The sequence below is a fragment of the Podarcis raffonei genome, chromosome 18, assembly GCF_027172205.1.
Source record: "Podarcis raffonei isolate rPodRaf1 chromosome 18, rPodRaf1.pri, whole genome shotgun sequence".
Taxonomy (NCBI): Eukaryota; Metazoa; Chordata; class Lepidosauria; order Squamata; family Lacertidae; genus Podarcis; species Podarcis raffonei.
Window position 1 is genome coordinate 460,950 of NC_070619.1, and position 20,038 is coordinate 480,987.

General features: G+C 46.7%; 1 protein-coding gene across 2 annotated transcripts in view; it reads right to left on the minus strand.

The window, feature by feature from the left end:
- Positions 1-20,038, minus strand: part of LINGO3 (leucine rich repeat and Ig domain containing 3) — a 41,536-nt gene that overhangs the window by 11,854 nt on the left and 9,644 nt on the right. Inside the window, exon 1 of one of the 2 annotated variants that reach the window (XM_053372807.1) lies at positions 7,360-7,623. The exons of the other annotated variant lie outside the window; for it this stretch is intronic. The gene's annotated coding sequence lies outside the window, so the exon portion shown is untranslated. Of the gene's footprint in view, positions 1-7,359; positions 7,624-20,038 lie in introns of those variants that run through there. 2 annotated transcript variants of the gene reach the window in all.

Genomic DNA, 20,038 nt, shown 5'->3' on the forward strand with positions numbered 1-20,038 from the left:
AATAAGTATTTTCCTGTGTAGCCTCATTATGTGTGTTTCCTGTAAACATATCAAGTCCAATTGTTATTTTCTTAATATATGAAAGACACCTTTTCTCTTTCGAGGGAAGTTAAGTCCATTACAGTTCCAACTTAGAAGTTGCAGAGCCATGATCAGTTACTTGGTTTTACCTGCAACTGCACCAAGTTGTTGTTCTTCTTCTGTAGGTGGTTTATCTTTCCCTGGGCCCAGAAGTCCAAATGATAAGTTTGCTATGTCTAAGATTCCTTTTCCTGATGCAGTTGGGTCCTCACCAGATTCCACTTCCTTCTGTAGATCCTCCTCGTGGTCTTTCAAAAACTTGTCTTTATCATTCACTGTCCTTATTCTTATTTGCCTTCCTCTGTATTTAAAAGATTATTTTTTTTAAAGATATTTATTAAAGTTTCCAATTTTTATACAAACAAAAAACAAGCAAAAAAACTAAAAAAAACATATAGTTCATAAAACATACTTTTCAATAACAAATTTCTCTGACCTCCTCATACCTCCCCTTCTTGTATTCCATTTCAGATTATTTGTTCAGCAAATCCTTAACTTAAAGCATTACAGCTTATCATATCACCATATTTTCTATCCAAACCCCTTTTTCCCATCCATGTTCCTTTATATCATTACAGCTAGAAACCACTCAATTTCAATCCAACATCATTCAGCATTCCTTAATTTTACAATATTTCTGTAAATAGTCCTTAAATTTTTTCCAGTCTTCTTCTGCCGACTCTTCTCCCTGGTCACGGATTCTGCTCGTCATTTCTGCCAATCCCATACAGTCAATCAGTTTCATCTGCCATTCTTCCAGAGTGGGTAGATCTTGCGTCTTCCAATACTTTGCGATGAGTATTCTTGCTGCTGTTGTAGCATACATGAAAAAAGTTCTGTCCTTCTTTGGCACCACTTGGCCGGCCATGCCCAAGAGAAAGGCCTCTGGTTTCTTCAAGAAGGTATATTTAAATACCTTTTTCAATTCATTATATATCATTTCCCAGAAAGCCTTAATCCTGGGACACGTCCACCAAAGGTGAAAGAATGTACCTTCATTTTCCTTAAATTTCCAACATTTATTGTCGGGCAAACCTCTGTATTTAAAAGATAGACCTTGGGGGAATTCCCACCTGAAGAGTATTCTATTTCTTCTCAGTAGAACCACGAGATCTCTATAGTAGGCTCTTACGTCCAGGATATGTTTAGGTATATCCTTGAAGATCTCTACAAAAGAATCTTCAATTTCCAGAGTTCTTTGGTAGTGCAGATTCAAAATTTTGTCTCTTTCTTCTTTTGTTCTTAAAGTAATCAAACAGTCTCTTGCTTTATTCTTTCTTTGTCTTCTACCAAGTCTGAAAGCACTCACTATCTTGAATTCCTCTTTTCCGAGGTCCTGTTGCCAAAAATCTGTAAATTCCTTTGTAAGGAAATCTGCCAGGTTGTCTTTCTCACTTTCAGGTACAGCTCTGATTCTTAAATTTCTCTCCTTTCCTTGTAATTCAATCATAGACAGTGTCAAGTCATGATCCTCTAATTTCTTATATACCGGTGGTATCTTCTCTTGGACAGCAGTTGCAATTTCCTTAGCTTCCTCTGCTATCTTTCGAGTTGAGGCCGATTCCTCTAATAATTTTTCAATGGACTGTGTATTAGAATTCACCTTCTTTCCCAGTTGATTAATACTTGTAGTGTTCAAATCAATTTTTGCTGAGGCCTCAGCTACTTGTTTATTTGTCTCTGCAACCTGTTTAGCCAAATTTTCCAAAGATGCATTAATTTTGCCAAGTGCTTGAGCCAATAACTCTTCAGATGACATAGCTTTTGGTTTTGCTTGCAAAGCAGCAGCTCCTACTGTGCCTGCTGCTCCAGATGTCGAGGCCCTTCTCTGATGTGTAGTATCAGTCTTGTATTGTCTGCCGGACCTAGTAATTCTTTCCTGTGCCGACTCTATCTTCCCTTTCCCATCTGCCATAACACTCTCATATACAGTCCAAGGTCAGTCTCACGCCTAGTAAGTTGTTTTGAAAAGGAATTTTCCAAAGCTTAGTTAGTTAGTGGCTTAGTTGTTATTGCAACATAGTTTCCTCTAGGGGGACACACTTCCAACTTCACTTTGCCACTTTAAAACAAATATAGTCCTTGTAGGTCCCCAATATCCCTTAAGCCACAATTTCAGTGTCCTTAAAAGTTACTTTTTAATCAAAAACAGATCCAAATACACTGTATCTATCACAGAGTTATATGAGGATTCTTTACCCTTAACGTAGTGACAATTCTTCCCACTGTTCGGCATTCCCTGTCATAGGCAGTCCGTTTCCCAGGTTTTAGAGGCAGCAGCTATATCTTTACTTCCCTCTTTTCATGCAGGTAAATATTTCTCCAATTTCTCCCCTCCGCTCCTGCAAACCGGGGGGAGATCGCTTTTTTTTGGTGCTGGATTTTAAGCCTTTAAATAGCGTCTCTCAAAGTTACAGCTTTGCAGTCTCTTTGCTTTGATCTATTTACAAGCCGGAAAGGTAGACTTCCTGTTTTTACCTTTCCCGTTTCTGTGCCGAATTTTAAGAATTTTCCTCCAAATGGTTAACTTAATCCTACTCACGGGTAGTTGCTTTAGAGTCCAATTGTCCAGAAAGAAATCAGCACTCTCTGACCATGGCCTTGCGGCTTCACTCCGCGGAAAAGGTAGACGACTCTCAGCCCCACGCCGCTCACCCCCGTTCCGTTCCGCAGCCTTTAAAAAGGCTTCTTCGCAGTCGGGGGGGCGCAAATGGAGCCCACCGAATCTCCGAGTTCACAGGCTTCACTGCCTGTGATTTCTTCGGGTCCCCGCTTCGCCGTAGCGGTAAGACCCAGTCCCGCGGAGCCGATTCCTTCCGGAGCTCAGAGGGAATCCGCCATTAGTCGCTGGCGCTGACCGGAAGTGACTTTTGTATAAATATCATAAAGGACTTAAGTTAAATAGATTGTTGAAGGAAATGAGGGAAAGTAAAATTATACTACGTTAAGATAAATTAATGGTTAAAAATTGGGGAAAGATGGAAAGGATTTGCTGAAATAATTAATTGAAGCAGAATACAAAAAAGGGAGGCGGGAGGAGGTCAAAGAAACAAGCAAATGAAGTTAAGTTAATAAGGTTTATTGCATTTTTGTGTACTTTCTTTTTTGTTGTTTGATTGTCTTTGGTTTTTTTGATATTTTTGTTGTTGTTTTTTCTTTTTCGTCTTTGTTGTATTTTAAAAACTTTTTAAAACTTTAATAAATATCATTATAAAAAAAAATAATGCAATAAAAAGTTTAATTGGAGATCTCCCAGCAAGAGCATCAGAGATGGGAGAGACTTCTAAGGGGGGGGGTCAAGAAGAGCCCAGGAACACGAGACGGGGTGTGTGTGTCAAGGGCCAGGAGCAACTAGATGTTATGCACTTGCCCCAAGGTGACTGGCTTCCTGCCTCTACCCCCTGATGTGGCTGAAGGATGGTGGGGAAGAGCTTGGTGTTGTGCACTTGGGCCTTAGTTGTTGTCAGACAGTGTGGGGGGTTGTTAACGACTCACAATATCTTTCTCTTTCCTTCATTGCCTGCATTTAAGCTGCCAAATCTCCCTCTACCACCCCACACAACTGTGTTTTCCTAGGAATGGTAAAAAGTGTTGCAAATACAGACTGGCAGCTGGAGAATTCCTCTGCAGATGATTTGGCTGCTAGAGCCATGAATATTAGTCTTTAAAATAAATCTTATGACTAATTTTCTGAGCTCCAACCAGGGTAGTTGCCACAAACACTGCATTTCTGGTCCCATCACCTCCTGGCAAATAGAAGGGGAAGAAATGGAGGCAGTTAGAGATTTTACTTTCTTGGGCTCCATGATCACTGCAGATGGTGACAGCAGCCACGAAATTAAAATATGCCTGCTTCTTGGGAGAAAAGCAATGACAAACCTAGAAAGCATCTTAAAAAGCAGAGATATCACCTTGCCAACAAAGGTCCGTATAGTTAAAGCTATGGTTTTCCCAGTAGTGATGTATGGAAGTGAGAGCTGGACCATAAAGAAGGCTGATCGCCAAAGAATTGATGCTTTTGAATTATGGTGCTGGAGGAGACTCTTGAGAGTCCCATGGACTGCAAGAAGATCAAACCTATCCATTCTTAAGGAAATCAGCCCTGAGTGCTCACTGGAAGGACAGATCATGAAGTTGAGACTCCAATACTTTGGCCACCTCATGAGAAGAGACGATTCCCTGGAAAAGACCCTGATGTTGGGAAAGATGGACGGCACAAGGAGAAGGGGACGACAGAGGATGAGATGGTTGGATAGTGTTCTCAAAGCTACCAGCATGAGTTTGACCAAACTGCAGGAGGCAGTAGATGAGAGGAGTGCCTGGCGTGCTCTGGTCCATGGGGTCATGAAGAGTCAGATACAACTAAACAACAACAATGGGACAACAAACATACATGCCCAGGTCATTATGGCCAATGAAAGGATCCTGGATCTGCATTTGAATTGAGGTTGGCTGCTGTCCCATGAAACTAATGCTCTGGAGATGCTTTAAAGAGGAATTGCAGGAAGGGGTGTCATTAGCACAGTCCTCCCATCAGAGTACCGTCCTTTGCTGCCCTTTTGCAGAACAGCCACTTCTTTGGTTAGGAGCCATGGCAGTCAGAACAGGTTCAAAGGCAGATTCAATTTGTTTTGTGGACACGCCTTGCATACTTTGCCAGACAGCGAAGATGATTCCAGGGGCCGCCTCAGAAGGACTCAAATCGAAGGATCCCCAAAGGCAAAGCAGCATTCTTGAACAAAGAAGGTGTCTATTTGCTTCTCTGGTAATAGGGAAAGTCCCCCCCCCAACCTCATTTCTTCCTCCTTATCCTCACCCACAGCCTGCTCATCTGTTCTACTCTTGGTTTTGAGCTCTCCAAGCATGTAATATGTTCAAGAGAATTGGTCCTCCGGGATCAACAACACTTTGCTTCCAACAGAATGTGCTTTTCTGCCTTTTAATTCATATTAACATTTCTCTTGGTGTCCAGGCAAGAAAAGGCCCTTAGGGGCTTCCTGGCCAGTGGGAAGAGGGGCTGGAATTTGAGGGGGGGGCAGCTGGGGAGGCTTCTCAGCCCCACAGGCTCTTCTGCCTTTTATCTGCACCAAGTATCTGGTGGGGGAGGAGCAGGGAGGGAGAAAGCAAGGGAATGCACCTAAGCAAAATTTTCTGTCGCAAAAACAAAGCGAACCCCCCCTACTAGGTACAGATGTCCTTCCTGCTTCTTAAGTGCAGCCTTGTGCTTACATTTTGCTGACTTCCTGGAAGGAATCCCAAGGTGGGTCCACATTTTCCAAGGCAGGGTGAATGTCAGCTAGCTTGATAGGCTAGGCTTAAGTGGAGGAAGAGGATGTGGCTCAGCAGTTACCAGATCTGGAGCGAGTCTCTGTGGGCCCTCCCTCCCTGGGATTCCCTCCCTGTTGAAGCCCTCGTCTCCCATAGGTGTCTATCCTAAATGTGGAGAGTGAGGACCAGGAAGGCATCCTTCATTTGTCATCCAGAGGTCCCAAATGCTGCCAAGGGGGCTGCACTCCAGGTGGAATGGGCTGTGGTGCCTGAAGGAGCGCACCCCCGGGGCCCTCATAGCACCTGGTAATGCAGGCCTTTATCCAGCAAGTGAATGATGGGGGGGGTTGTGCCCCCTGGATCTTTGCTGGAAGGAAACAAAAGTGGGCTCAAGTTCTAGAAAGTCACCCTTTGATCACCCCTTCAACTCCTAGCCAGGGACTCTCACATTCTTGGCTGAGACTGGAAGCTGTTGCTTTCATTGCCCTGGAGTTCTGGGACAGGAAGGGTCTTGCCTCTCGCACTATGATTTGGGTTCTGGAGGATCTTGCAAGCAGCAAAAGCCCCTTGGGCAAGCAGTGATGGTTCCTGGCATTATTCCTGTGGCCACCATCTGGGACCTGGGTGCTGCATTTGTGGAGACACCCCCCTCCCGTCTCTTGAATCAAAGATGGATGTACGGAATTTGCTTTGCTTCCCCTGCAGCTCCTCCTCCGCTGCCATTTTACAGTACTGTTGCTTCTTATGTATTTAATGTTTCTTTTAATTATTTGGTTTTATATTGCTAGCAGTTTGCTTCTCAAATTCCTCCTCTGTCACTGTAACACACACTCTTCTTAATAGTGCCCTCAGGTCCCATTAAAAAGTATTTAGCTTATTTGTTCCATTTGTCCTACAGCTGAGCAAAGCAGTGAGAAAGAAAACCAGAAGCAGGGAGATGGAGCCAGGCTGCTTCCTGGAGCAGCAAACTTTCCTGTGTCCAAGCGCTCAAGTCTGCTCCTTTCCCCACTGGGAAGCCTCAGAGCAGAGTCCCAACCAGGCCCTTGGGCTCCCTGGAAAGCCCCCCCCCCCCGCCCAAACTGGGGACGGGCTCCTGTCCCCTCCAGCTGCCTCCTCCTCTCATGCACACCGTGAGGCAGCACCCCATTGACAGCTCCAGCTCTTTGGGGGCGTCCTGTCTCTAGCTCCCTCCACTCCCTCTCTGTCTCCTTAGCCTTCTTTTTGACACACCACAAATACCTCCCTGGGTCATATTTAATGGAAAAAGCAACCGCGTCCCCTTTTCTTTGGGCAGGACATTCCGCAGCTCACATTACGGCTAAACAAGGCGAGGGAATTGAATTAGGAGGCCGGCTGCTCTGGGAAGGGGCTTTGCGGGCGGCGGGGATTCTTTGCAAAGCCTCCGCTGATTAAAAGCTAAAGAGGAGGATGGTCCGCCAGCCTTCGGCCAGGCTGCTCCTGATCCCGGGGCGGAGGGGGGGGCCAAACGCCGTGGCGCCCCCCCCCCAAGCCTCTATATTCTGCGCTTGGCTGCTGGCCCTCCGTGGCCTGGGAGCTGGAGGGCTGGTCTGGGGCCCGAGAGAAGCCTCGGAGAGTTCTCGCTGGGTTGACCTCGCAGCCTGGGCTACCCTGCGGGGCTGTTGTGAAAGGCGAAGGCGAGCGGCAGCGTGGCTCGCAGCGGAGCAAAGGGCACGACCACGGCGCCGGGACGTGCCCTTTGCTTGTGCCCCTTTGCGGGTCCCCGTCGGAAGGTCCCCCGGGAGCAGAGCCCCCCGCCTGCGCTGGCAAGGAGGATGAGCCCGGCTGGCAGGCCGGCCAGAGAGGAGCCTCGCGGGCAGCGAGTGGCTGGCTCCTTGCGGGCGCCTCCGGCCGCGAGAGGCGGGCAGCAGTCGGGCCTCGGACCTGCGGCCAGGAGCGCTGCCTCTTCCCGCGCCCCGAGGGCTCCCCGCGCCCAGCAACCCGGGGAAAGCGCCGCACCACCTGTGGGTCCGCCGCCTCGCATCCGCTCACCTTAGTCGCCGGGCGAGGCAAGCGCTCCTGCCGGGCATCCGCGGGGGTTCGCGGCCAGGCCCTGGGGCGGGCGCCGCTCCCTGCTTCCACCACTGGCCCCTGAACCCCAAGGCAGGGGCTCATGGCGCGCACCCCGGCTTGCAGCTCCTCCGCCGCCCTTCCAATGGGGCAGCGGCGCGCAGGGAAGAGCAGGCGCGCTCTCCGTCCCCAGCCGAAGCCGAGGGAGGCTTCTGGTAGCCCCGGGGCGGGCGGCGGAGGGGGGTTGCTTCTGGGGTCGCTGGCTGCAGCCGCCTCGCCTCGCCTCCGTTCTCCTCTCGAATCAGACACAGACGGCTGCTGACAGCGAGGAGAAGGGGCGGGGGCGGAGAAGCGCGACGTGGGCAGCGGGAGGGGGCTGGGGGGGGCTCGCAAGAGAAGCGCGCCCCGCGGGACTGAGCCAGGTGCCTCTCCTCGGCTCCCGCAAGGCGACGTGCCCGTCTTGTGCTCTCCGCAAAAGGCGCCAGATCAAAGCGGCGAACGGTACAGATCCACGCCACGCCCCCCGCGGAACAGTCGTGCCCCCACATCACAGGCAGCTCAGAGTTAAACTCTGGAACTAACTCCCTCCCACAGGAGGCAGCGATAGCCACCAATCTGGATGGATAAATTCATGGAGGGGGAAGAGGGTTATCGAGGGCTTCTAGCCACAGTTGTCTCTGCCGTACACCCCCAGTTTGAGGCAGCTAAACTTCCAAACACCATTTGCTGGAAACCACAGGAGGGATTCCCTTGCGAGCATCTGGTTGGCCCCTATGAGAACAGGATGCTGGACCAGGTGACCCCTCTTTGGCCTGATCCCGTAAGCGCTTCCGACGTTCTTGTGCCCCAGAAGTGTCACACACACCCCTGTAATATGGACTCTGCGTTTGTGAGCAGGGGCGGGGAGGTCTGGATTTACCGGGTGATTTTGGAGTAGGTTAGGACGACTCCCATTTGTTAAACAAGAGGAACGGTTCGCAACACACACACACGCACGTTCCAGATTGTGCTGCTGAAAATAAGAAAGTTTCATGGAGTCAGGAGTGGAAGGAACAGGGGATTCCGATTGTCAGGCTCTTAATGCTAAATGTATAGTGTTAGTCCTACTCTGAGTAGACCCATTGAAATTAATGGGTACGGCCTGGAGATTGTTTCAGAAAAGAAAGCTGAGCCATTGCTTCTTCAGGTAGCTGTTCCATGGCTGTGCAAAGCGAAACACAGGATTCCTCTGGGGTGACCCAGAACTCAGCTCAGACATCAGTGCTTCTTCCTTCCTCCTCATCCTGGACCACTTTTCTCCATTTACTGCCAGAAACATGGAAGCTGGGTCCAAGCATGGCAGGTGCCTGGGGCAGAAGCACCGAGGATGTAGCTGCGGGCTGCTCTGGCCTGGCAGGGGCCTCCACACAAGACAGCTTTGTATTCTGGATGTCTGACATCCCTCCTGCCATGTAGCATCTTGTTCTCATGCTGTGACAAACCCAGAGAAATCATTTTGATGGGAAATTGAGCCCCAGCTCCTGGGAGGCCCAAACAGCAGCTGCTCCCCATATGGTCCGGACCACTGATGGGTCGATGATCCTTTCCAGTCAAATGTGGTGGGACACATTCCTTGAAGGGATGCCACAGGCCCCTCAAGAGCAGTCATCTTGCAGCACTTCTTAGGTCTCTCCCCATCACACACACCTTTGCCAACTTGATGCTGGCCATCTGCTACACTGGCTGCTTGCACATTAGATCTGAACTCTACAGCAGTAGAAATTTAAGTTTATTGCAATGAATATACACAGAGTAGGTGACGTCTTCTAAAGAGACACATTTCAGGAGGGATCAGCACTAAAACCAGAAGCAGTGGCAGGTCAGGGGAATGAATCATAAAGATCTGTCATCTCAAGCACTTTAGCTGAAGCAGCAGCAAGGAGGAGAGACAGATTGACAAGGCCAGACAAGGGAAGGCTCCCTCATTTGTAACCCTGAAATGCTGGGCTTGGCTGCAGCCTGAGGTGGCCTTGCAAACATCAGCACTTGCCCCCTAGAGCCCCGCCCCACAAAGACCACTGTGCATAGGAGACCAGGAACTCAGAGCAAGGCAGTGATGGCTAGGAGGGGTCCTACAATAAATAGTTGCCCTCTGCTTCTGCTGAGTCTGGAAGGGAAAAAATTGAAGGGTGGATCTCTCCCAACACCTCACCTTGATGTGCCAACAAACTCTTGGCTGAAGTGGTGATGGCGGAAGCTGGAGTAGAGTTACGGCAGTTCATCCATTATGCAGACACCAGAACTTGGCACATGGCAGGACAGAGGGAAGGCAGAGAGGTCCCTCATTACGCTCTCCTTGTAATGGAGACCCTTGGAAGGGAGCCCAGCAGGTTCTTCGGCAGAGAGAACAAGCAGCTCTTGCAACGTGTGCAGAGCAGGGAGCGAGTGTCCACCTAGGCACAGCCGTGCATGCTTGAATCTTTGGGAACAGGGAAGAGTCCAATGTACAAATACCATTATTGTCATCACCCACTGTGCTTTGTCTGGGGCATGGACCAGAATTTAGCACCTTGAGAAACTCAGCGTTTGCATTTCACAAAGAACATTTAGAAATTCACCAATTTCCCAGCCCTCATGACTGTAGAGAAACAAGCCGGAAACTTCAGCTGTGTGAGATCACAAGGTGGATATCCATGTGCATGTGTTTTTGATGCCCAGAAAGCCAAAGCAGCGTCACACCAAGTGGAGTGCAGACTCCTTGGGGGAATGGCAAAGAGCCACCAAAGAACAGCCAAGCCATCCTTGGCCACAGGCACTGAGGCTCACAGTCTTGGAGGCTGTCTCCCCGCTCCCGTCCCAGCCAACCTCAGCAAGTCATGTTCCTTCTCCCTCCTCCCAAGAGCAAAAGTCAAGGGGAGAGGAGAGGGTCCAAGACCACAATAACAGACTACAAAGTGAGGAAAACATCCTTGTGGACAGGGAATGTTTGAACAGGACACCCCTAACACGCTGAATGATGTTTTTCTTCTTCTTTCTGTTTTATTAAATTTGCTTAGTAACATAACATTATTATATATATATTCTATAAAACAAAGAATACAGAACAAAATTCATTCATACTACAAAGCCTAACTACATAACATTAATATATATGGTTTCTGGAAAAAAAAGGCTTACATAACAAAATCCATTCAAAATACCATCCAGTTTACTTTTTATTTTTCCCCTCCCTCCCCACTCCAACCCGCCCCCCCCCCCCGGGTCAGGCCTTCCTTCTTCATATCTTTATCCATGTACACAGTCTGTTCATTTGAGCTTGTGTGTTAGGCTTGGCTTCCCCTCTTTCTATCCAGTCCCTGTAAAATGCCCATTTATTTGTGATTCTTTGGCATTTACTTTCCCATCCATCCTCTGCCACTATCTGTGCGAATATTTCTGACTGTACGTATTCAAAAACATAATCATTCCATTTTTCCATATTCCATTTGGCCTTTTCTTTCCATCCCAGAGCAATAACTGCCATTCCAGCTAGAATCATAATCTTGTACAACTCTTGCTTATTACTCTTTACTTTGTTATTTCCCAGTATTCCCGAAAATAACAAATCCCTATTAACTTCTATGTTTATTTGAAATAGTTCAGAAATTACCTTTATAACCTTTTGCCAATATTCCTATATTCCACATGTGTGAATATAGTCCTTTTTCCTGACCACAATGCCAGCATTTGGGACTAAACCCTTTCACTATTTATGCCATTTGTGCCGGAGTTCTATACCATTTTAATAAAAATTTTCTACTTAATTCTTTATACTTTTCTATTTTAATATTGTTTATATTCTTCATCAGTTCTTGAGCCGTGTTTGGATGGATCATACCTTCCTGCTCCCATTTAATCTGGATTATCCTTATCATTCTTTCTTTGTCGCTTATCATCAGTTTATATAAGATCCCTGCTATCCCTTTCTCCGTTATTTGTCTTTTGTTCAGCACCATATCTATTTTCATTTCTGTCCTCATTGTTTCCTCTGCTGTTCCTGTTTTTATTAAATCATAAAGTCCTTGCACTTCCAGCCAATATTGTTTTCCTATTTCTTCTAAAAAAACCTTTTTTTGTAATTAAATTCCCTTCTTCATTGAACATATCTTTTAATTTATAAAATCCCTGATCTTCTAATTTCTTCCAGCAACCCGGTTCCCTTTGACTCTCCTGCATATATTTTAATGGCGTCCACCTTGAGTATGTCGGCATCCATTTTGTTTTCCAATTCTTCCAAATTCCTAACGCAGTTTTCCTTGGTCCTATTGTCTTCTTAAAAGCCATATTAAGATCTCTATTAAATATCCCTTCTCTTCCTATTCCTTCATTTATTTCATTCTCCAGCCTTATCCATTTAATCCCATCCTTATATCCAATATCTATTAGATTTTTCAATTGGAATGTTTCATAGTAAAATTCTTAAGTTCGGTATTCCCCATCCCATCTCTTCTTGAGATGAATAATTTACTATGTCTGAGGTTCTAACTCTTTTACTTCCAAAAATCCAATTTTTAAATACCTTATTCCATGTTTTGAACCATATTTTCCTAATGGGTAGTGTAATTACTTGAAATAAATATAATAATTTTGGTACCAAAAACATTTTAACTGCTCTAATCCTACCTAGAATTGATAAATTCTTATTTTTCCATGATTTTATGTCCTTCTTGATCTTCCTCCACGCTTCTTTGTAATTTACATCTGGAATCTTAGCAATATTTTTAATAATTACCCCCAAGTATTTAATTTTTTTCCTACTGGTATCCATCTTTGTCATTCTTGCAATTTCCTTCTTCTCCTCATTATTTACATCCCAAAATAAAATTTAAGAGTTCTCCAGATTTACTCCCAATCCCGACTCCTCTTTAAAGTCCTTCAAGATTATCATAAGTTCTCTTACACCCTCTAAGGGGTTTGTAAATAATAATAATAAGATATCATCTGCATACATGTTTAACTTGATTTCTTCCTTTCCTTTCTTATATCCTTTTATCCTTACTGAGTTTCGTATTCTGTCTGCCAAGTACTCCATACCCAATGCAAATAGTAGTGGTGAGAGTGAACATCCTTGTTTAACTCCTCTTTGTATATTGAATTGATCTGAAACCCCCTCATTCACTCTGACCACAGCCTTCCCTTCTCTATACAATTCCTGGATTGCTTCCACAAAGTTCTCTCCTAATCCTACCACCTCCTGCATAATATTCCATAAGAAGGCCTTATACACATCCAATTTTAAGACCACCAATTTTCCTTTTACCCTACTTGTTAATTCGTTTAACACATTTCTTATAGGGTGGCCTGTGTATCTTCCCCTCAACAAATCCATATTGATCTTCCTTAATTATTTTAGGTAGTACCTTTTCCAGTCGCCTTGCCAGGATCTTTGTAAATATCTTATAGTCTTGATTTAATAGGCTAATTGGTCTGTATGACCCCACCTCTGTAGGGTCCTTTTGCGGTTTTTCAATCACTACTATTTCCGCTAGTTTCCAAGTGTCTGGGGTTTTCACCCCTTCTAAGATATTATTAAATACTTTTTAAAGTTCTGAGCCCAGGATATCAATTGTTTCTTTATAACACACTGAATGATGTGCCCCATTTCCAGTGGGTCTGAGTGGCCAGGAGAGAACCTGGCAGGGATTGAAGGAGCTTCAGAGCTGCTCTGGGGCACAAAGAGAGGGGCATCTTCCTGTGACACCTCACGCCTGGGCCTTTGATTCTGTGGCCAGGCTACAGCATCAGACGGCAGATTCCGGCAGAGAAATCCAGCAACTGACAAACTAAGTGGGTCTCGCTGCCCCGGGCTTCCCTTCCAAAATAGATTGCCAGTCCCTTTCTGGCTAATGAGGGAAGCACCCTGGGGGTGATTTGCTCTGGAAACCAAGCAGGGCGGGGGAGCTCCTCTGACACATCTGCTGCGGTTTCTGATAACCTCATTACCCAGCTGTTACTAAGGCTCCTCTTGCTTCAGGAGAGCAACCAATGTACACTGGCTTTCTATGTGGAGTCCCCCAGTGCTTAATAACAACCACCACAAGAGGGTGCCTTGGAAACCACACCAAGCCACAACCAGGAAGCAGAGCTATGGAGATCCCTGCCACCTCTTCCTCCCGCTGATAGACAGGGAACAACTGGCAACTCGTGGCAGCTGCAGCAACCTTCTTGCTCAGCACAGATCCCTAGGCCAACCCTATCCCTTAGGGAAGAGTCTGGTTCAGAAGCAGATCACCTGCTTGGTATGCAGAAGGTCCTGGGTTCAATCCCCAACAGCACCTCCAGGTGGGGTTTGGAGAAACCCCCTCTCAGAAACCCCAGAGAGTCGGTTGCGCTGAGCTGGGTGGACCAGTAGTTTGGTTCTGTTTCTATGCTCCCTTCAGGCAGTGGCTCCTTGAAGGACATCAGAGGGCAGCATCTGCCTAATTTTACACAACTCTCACCTTTTTTTTGTCAAAAGTTTTTTTAAAAAAAACCCGTTTCCAGAATGAGATGTGCTGGAGCTGCAGCCAATGCTGGAAACATTCTCAGCCCTACCTAGAGATGCCGGAGGTTGATGCTCTCCACCCCAACCCTTTGTCCTAGAACCCCAAACAGGCACATGCTCAGAAGGCCTTTGTTGCATTCGCTCACAGCTGAGCCTGACTGCAGAAATAGGCTGGTCATAGAATCATAGAATCATATAATCATAGAGTTGGAAGAGACCACAAGGGCCATCGAGTCCAACCCCCTGCCAAGCAGGAAACACCATCAGAGCACTCCTGACATATGGTTGTCAAACCTCTGCTCAAAGACCTCCAAAGAAGGAGACTCCACCACACTCCTTGGCAGCAAATTCCACTGTCAAACAGCTCTTACTGTCAGGAAGTTCTTCCTAATGTTTAGGTGGAATCTTCTTTCCTGTAGTTTGGATCCATTGCTCCGTGTCCGCTTCTCTGGAGCAGCAGAAAACAACCTTTCTCCCTCCTCTATGTGACATCCTTTTATATATTTGAACATGGCTATCATATCACCCCTTAACTGTTAGGATATTTCCGTTCCACCTTAAAAAGGAGCAGGCTTTGTGAGTCACAGAGTCTGCGTATTTCCTGTTTTCACAGGATGTTTCTGTTGTGTCTTTGCTTTCGTTTCTTCGTGTTGCCTGAGCATACCGATGCAGGCGGTCATGGTTTCTTTGTTCTGACCAACGCTGAATAAACTGTAAATATGCTCTCCTGCTGTGCATCTTTTGCTGTGTGAATTCTGCTGATAGAGTGTGCACCAGCCTAAGAATGTGGCAATCTATTTCTGAGGCTTCGTGTCGCTAATTGCTGATACTGCGTGTCTACGGGAGGTCGATGGATCGTCCGGCAGCCGGCTTGGGGGCTCAGATGGACTTTGCCTCCCTGGCAGTATCCCAACATTAACCTCCTCTTCTCCAGGCTAAACATGCCCCGCTCCCTTAGCCGTTCCTCATAAGGCATCGTTTCCAGGCCTTTGACCATTTTGGTTGCCCTCCTCTGGACACGTTCCAGTTTGTCAGTGTCCTTCTTGAACTGTGGCGCCCAGAACTGGACACAGTACTCCAGGTGAGGTCTGACCAGAGCAGAATACAGTGGCACTATTACTTCCCTTGATCTAGATGCTATACTCCTATTGATGCAGCCCAGAATTGCATTGGCTTTTTTAGCTGCCGCGTCACACTGTTGGCTCATGTCAAGTTTGTGGTCAACCAAGACTCCTAGATCCTTTTCACATGTACTGCTCTCAAGCCAGGTGTCACCCATCTTGTATTTGTGCCTCTCATTTTTTTTGCCCAAGTGCAATACTTTACATTTCTCCCTGTTAAAATTCATCTTGTTTATTTTGGCCCAGTTCTCCAATCTGTCAAGGTCATTTTGAAGTGTGACCCTGTCCTCTGGGGTGTTAGCCACCCCTCCCAGTTTGGTGTCATCTGCAAATTTGATCAGGATGCCCTTGTGAGCATAGATGGTATCTTCATTTTGATGGAGAGATGCTTCCCCTCCCCTTTCTGATTTAGAAATGGAGGAGGAAGAGAATTAAATTACACTGGCAGGAAGAGGTCCAGAGGTGTCAGAGTTGCTTAGCAACCAGAGGTTGTAGGTCTATGATGCTAGAGCAACAGGCACCTTCTCCCACCAGGTGAGCACTGGGTGGGTAGAAGGAAGAAGCAGGCATTTTTACCTGGTGCATCACTCTGTGACCAACAAGTTTCTGTGGATGGCCCATTTGAGTGCCTGCTGTCCCCTGGGATACTTACAAGGCAAATGCCATGCAATTACACCCCCACCCCTCACCGATATACCACCCTAGATTCACAGAAGGCCAGTCTCACACCAGACCCAAATCCCATGCAGTCAGCTTTCTCTATGATCATATCCAGGTACAAACAGGTCATGGAAACCAAACCAAACCAAACCAAACCTATTATTCCAAACAAAACCAGCCTTGCTGAAAAAACAATTTACAGATCAAGCAGCCCCAAATTCATCCAAGCAAAAGGGCAGGTGTTCTGGATGAGCAATGATGCTGTAACTGTTAGAAAATCAGGAGTCTGTGACTCTTGCTTGGTCAGTTTAAAATGCTTCTGTTGCCCACAGTGAGGCAAAGAAAGATTAAACTGCAGAGCAGACCCTGCAAGCCTGGATCCAGCCCATGCGTGCCTGGCTGAAAATCGGCTGCCCAGATAAATTTGTGAACATCTTTCAGTTCCTCCATGATAATATGACAGCAACAACTGAAGATAACAATGGCTCTCAGTGAACAATTCACAGTGAGATCAAGTGTTAAACAGGGTTGTATTATTGCCCCAACTCTATTATTTATCTTCATTGCCATGATCCTACACATTGTTGAAGGGAAACTCCTCACGGGGTAGAAATCATATATCAAATAGATGGAAAGCTCTTAAGTAGGCTGAAAGCAAAGAGTAAGGTTACCATAACTTCTGTTATAGAGCTTCAATATGCTGATGACAACATAGTGTGTGCACACTCAGAGGATGACCTCCAAACCATCCTAAATATCTTCGCAGACGCTTATTAAAAGCTTGGCCTATCGCTCAATATCCAAAAAACCAAAGTGCTGCACCAACAAGCACAAAACAACCCCTCTGCAGCGCCAGAAATCCAACTCAACGGTGTAACATTGGAAAACGTCAATCACTTCTCCTACCTGGGCAGTTACTTTTCCACAAGGGCCGACACTGATGCCAAAATCCAGCATTGCCAGAGCTCTGCAAGTGCAGTTTTCTTCTGATTGAAGTGCAGAGTGTTTGAGGGACATTTGCAGGGAAACCAAAATGCTTATTTACAAACAAAGCTATTGTACTACCAACCTTACTGTATGCTAGTGAAACATGAAACTTATAAACGCCATCTCCAACTTCTTGAAAGATTCCATCAACAGTGTCTCCAAAAATTTTTACACATCACTTGGGAAGACAGGCAAACTAATGCCAGTGTGCTGAAAGAAGCAAAGATCACCAGCATCAAAGCAATGATTCTTCAACATCAGCTTCGTTGGACTGGTCATGATGTTTGGATGCCTGATGATCGTCTTCCAAAGCAACTACTCTATTCTGAACTTAGAAATGGAAAGTATAATGCTGGTGTTCAACAAAAGAGGTTTAAAGACGCAAGGCAAATCTTAAAACATGTAGAATAAACACCGACAATTGGGAAACACTGGTCTGCGAGTGCTCCAGTTGGACAACAGCCTTTACCAAAGGAGTCATAGACTTTGAAGACACTTGAACTCAGGACGAAAGGGAGAAACAGGCTAAGAAGAAGGCACGCTTGGCAAACCCACACCGTAATCAACTCCGACCCAGAAACCAATGTCCCCACTGTGGAAGGACGTGTGGATCCAGAATTGGCCTCCACAGTCACTTATGGACTCACTCGGTTATGAGTGATCGCCGAAGAAGTTGCTTTCTCCATGAAAATCGAAAGAAACATTTGCAGATCGGCTTTGTTCATCCAAACAATGCAATCAAAAGCCAGTTTTAGGTAACCCTTTCATCAGGATAAATGAAATGGTTGCAATAGTAGTGAGCTCTTATTTCTGCTTGTTGTTAAGCAGAAACAACAAACTGGTGGAGGCTTCTGGCCTCTTATCATCATGAGAAGAGACTTAGCCAAGTAAAGGCAGCATCAAAAACTGCTGGGTCAGAGGAAGAGCATTGGCTGCGCCCACCTTGACTGAAAATATAAAAATCAGGCAGTTCATTGAACTTGTCTCCAACACACCCAGGTGGGGATGCTTGTAGAAACATAGGCATTCAAGGACCAGGCAGAGCTTTCAGCTCCACCCAATGGAAGCCTCCAATTTCCCTCCCTCCTGTCCCCTTTGAAATCTGATGTTGCACACTTTTCACTTTGAGAGGTTCAACTCCTTTTAGGGAAGGAAGTGCAGGATTGGCACACAGGAAGACTCACCTTTTGTTGCATTCTCCAAGTGGAAGTTTTCATCTTAGGAAAGCAGGATGGCAGAAGGGAAGGAAGGAGAGATGTGTTGGGAAGATTTCTGAGTTGGTTTTTTAAAAAAAAATGAAATCAGAGATGTTTTGCATGTAGGACACTTCCACGTCTGGGCCACAAAAGATACATGCCTCTTTGCCATCACAAAGTATCATTCTCAGGGTCTGTGAGCTGCCCCCCCCCCCCCGCATCACTAAAAGGAAGATAGCAAAGCCCTCAAATGACTCTACAAGCTGCAGGCGAGAACAGATGTTCTGCCTGGGAGGTTTATCATGCCTGGAACTGATACATAAAATAGGAATGTATTGCCAGGTCAGCAAAGCAGGTTGAGCTCCGTGGAGCGAATGGGCTGAAGCAGCCATGGACAGGCTTGTGAAATGGAGTCTGCATGGAATTATGAGTTAAGGCAGAGGGGCTTTCTGGGTGAATGGAGAACTTGAGCCAAGCCATTCAGGCGGACAGCTGCCTGCTCTGCACCTCCCTGTCATGCAGGATTTGCCCAGCCAGAGCACAGGGTGGAAGAAGCACCACCAGCATGCTCATCACGTACCACCCCCAGCCCAGGCGCATGGAGACATATTTGGCGCATGGGCCTCTTTCTCCACATGCACCCCACTAGCCACCCTAACTGGGTTGTGCAAATTGCCCGATAGCAAATGCAATCAGCTTCCACCACTTATGTGAGAGGAGGAATTTGCTTTGCAAGCCAGCCTGAGCATCCAACACCTGTCTTCTGAAAACACTCACCGCTGAACTGACCAAACCTTTTATCCGCTTGACCACATACAGAGGAGCCCTAAAGCCAGATGAGGGAGAGGGTGCCTTTCTTTTTCCTATGCATCACAATCATTTATCCAGTCACTATAAAAACAAAGGAAAGTAAGACAACTCTGTGCTTATTTTCCATGCTTGGGGGTGGGGGGTGGGGAGGCAGCCAATGTCTGCCAACATCCAGTAAGGAACAAAGGCAGCAGACTGAGAAGTTAGAGGAGGATTTGCATAAATCCATGCAAGAGCCAGCCTCAGATTTATGCTTTGGAGACAGCGCCATGGGAAAAGGCTGACTGAAATCAGGACAAGTCTTTTGGGAGTGAGGGATCCAGGCACTGCTTCTTCCCACCACCACTCTGATAAGAAAGCTCTGCAGCTTCAAACTGGAACCATCACTGAGGCACCAGAGATCCATATTGATCAGGATGTTTGAAGGGTGGGGAGGAGAACTAGGCTTCCAGTGGCCTACTTGTCGCTGGGTTTTGAAAACCTGCAAAGACACAACAGCCCTTCAAATTAGGCATGTGCTTTTTACAAAAATGCTTCCTTAAGTTTTTCTCTGCTCTGCTACATCAGGAAGCCCCCAGTTCTGATCTTGGTTCTGTCACTAGGTGGCTGTGGGTTCAGCCCTTCCCTCTGCAATATGGGGGTAACATAACCCTGACCCACATTACAGAAAGGGGGAAATAGAGGAAGGTTTAAGCAAGGGCTAGTGGTGGGGTCCTCTCTGACAGGAGTGCCCAGCCAATTTAAGACACTGCTTCTGAGTTGCTGCTTTAATGGAAGGGTGTGTGTGTGTGCTCATGTGCCTCTCAGAGAAGCTGTGCCTTACTGACCAAGAGTAGGACACTGAGCGCTCTCCTTTCCGCTTGTTGCAAGACTTCACACACACAAAACCACAAAGCCTTCCAGGCAGATGCCACCTTGGTACTTCTGGAGTGATGGAAGCAGGCAGCACAAAGGTGGCCACTTTGAGAGACCTGGACGGAGATCTTGGCCCTGGCAGGCCATGTTCCCCAGCTCAGCCAAGCCCCATGGCTACTTTCCTTTGTGGGCAAGCACATCCTTCCAGGATGTGGGGTCAAAAGGGCCTCCCTACCCAGAGCTAGAGGTGGCTACTGGCTGACATCTCCCAGCTGTGACCAGCAATGTTTCCAGAAAGTTGTGTTTCGGAGCCCCTAAGGTTGGAACTACATGCACTGCATAGTTTTCGCCCACAGAAGCGGATGCAGGACATCCCGGAGGAGTCAGCTGACCACCCCTCAGGAAAGCAACACTCAGAGATTCTTCACTGGCTGATAGTTCTGGGAGGGGAGGAGGGTATATTTAATGCTAAGCATTCCAAAATACATTTGGCAGCCCAAGGGCACCTTTAAAGAGAGGTTTGCTTCTCA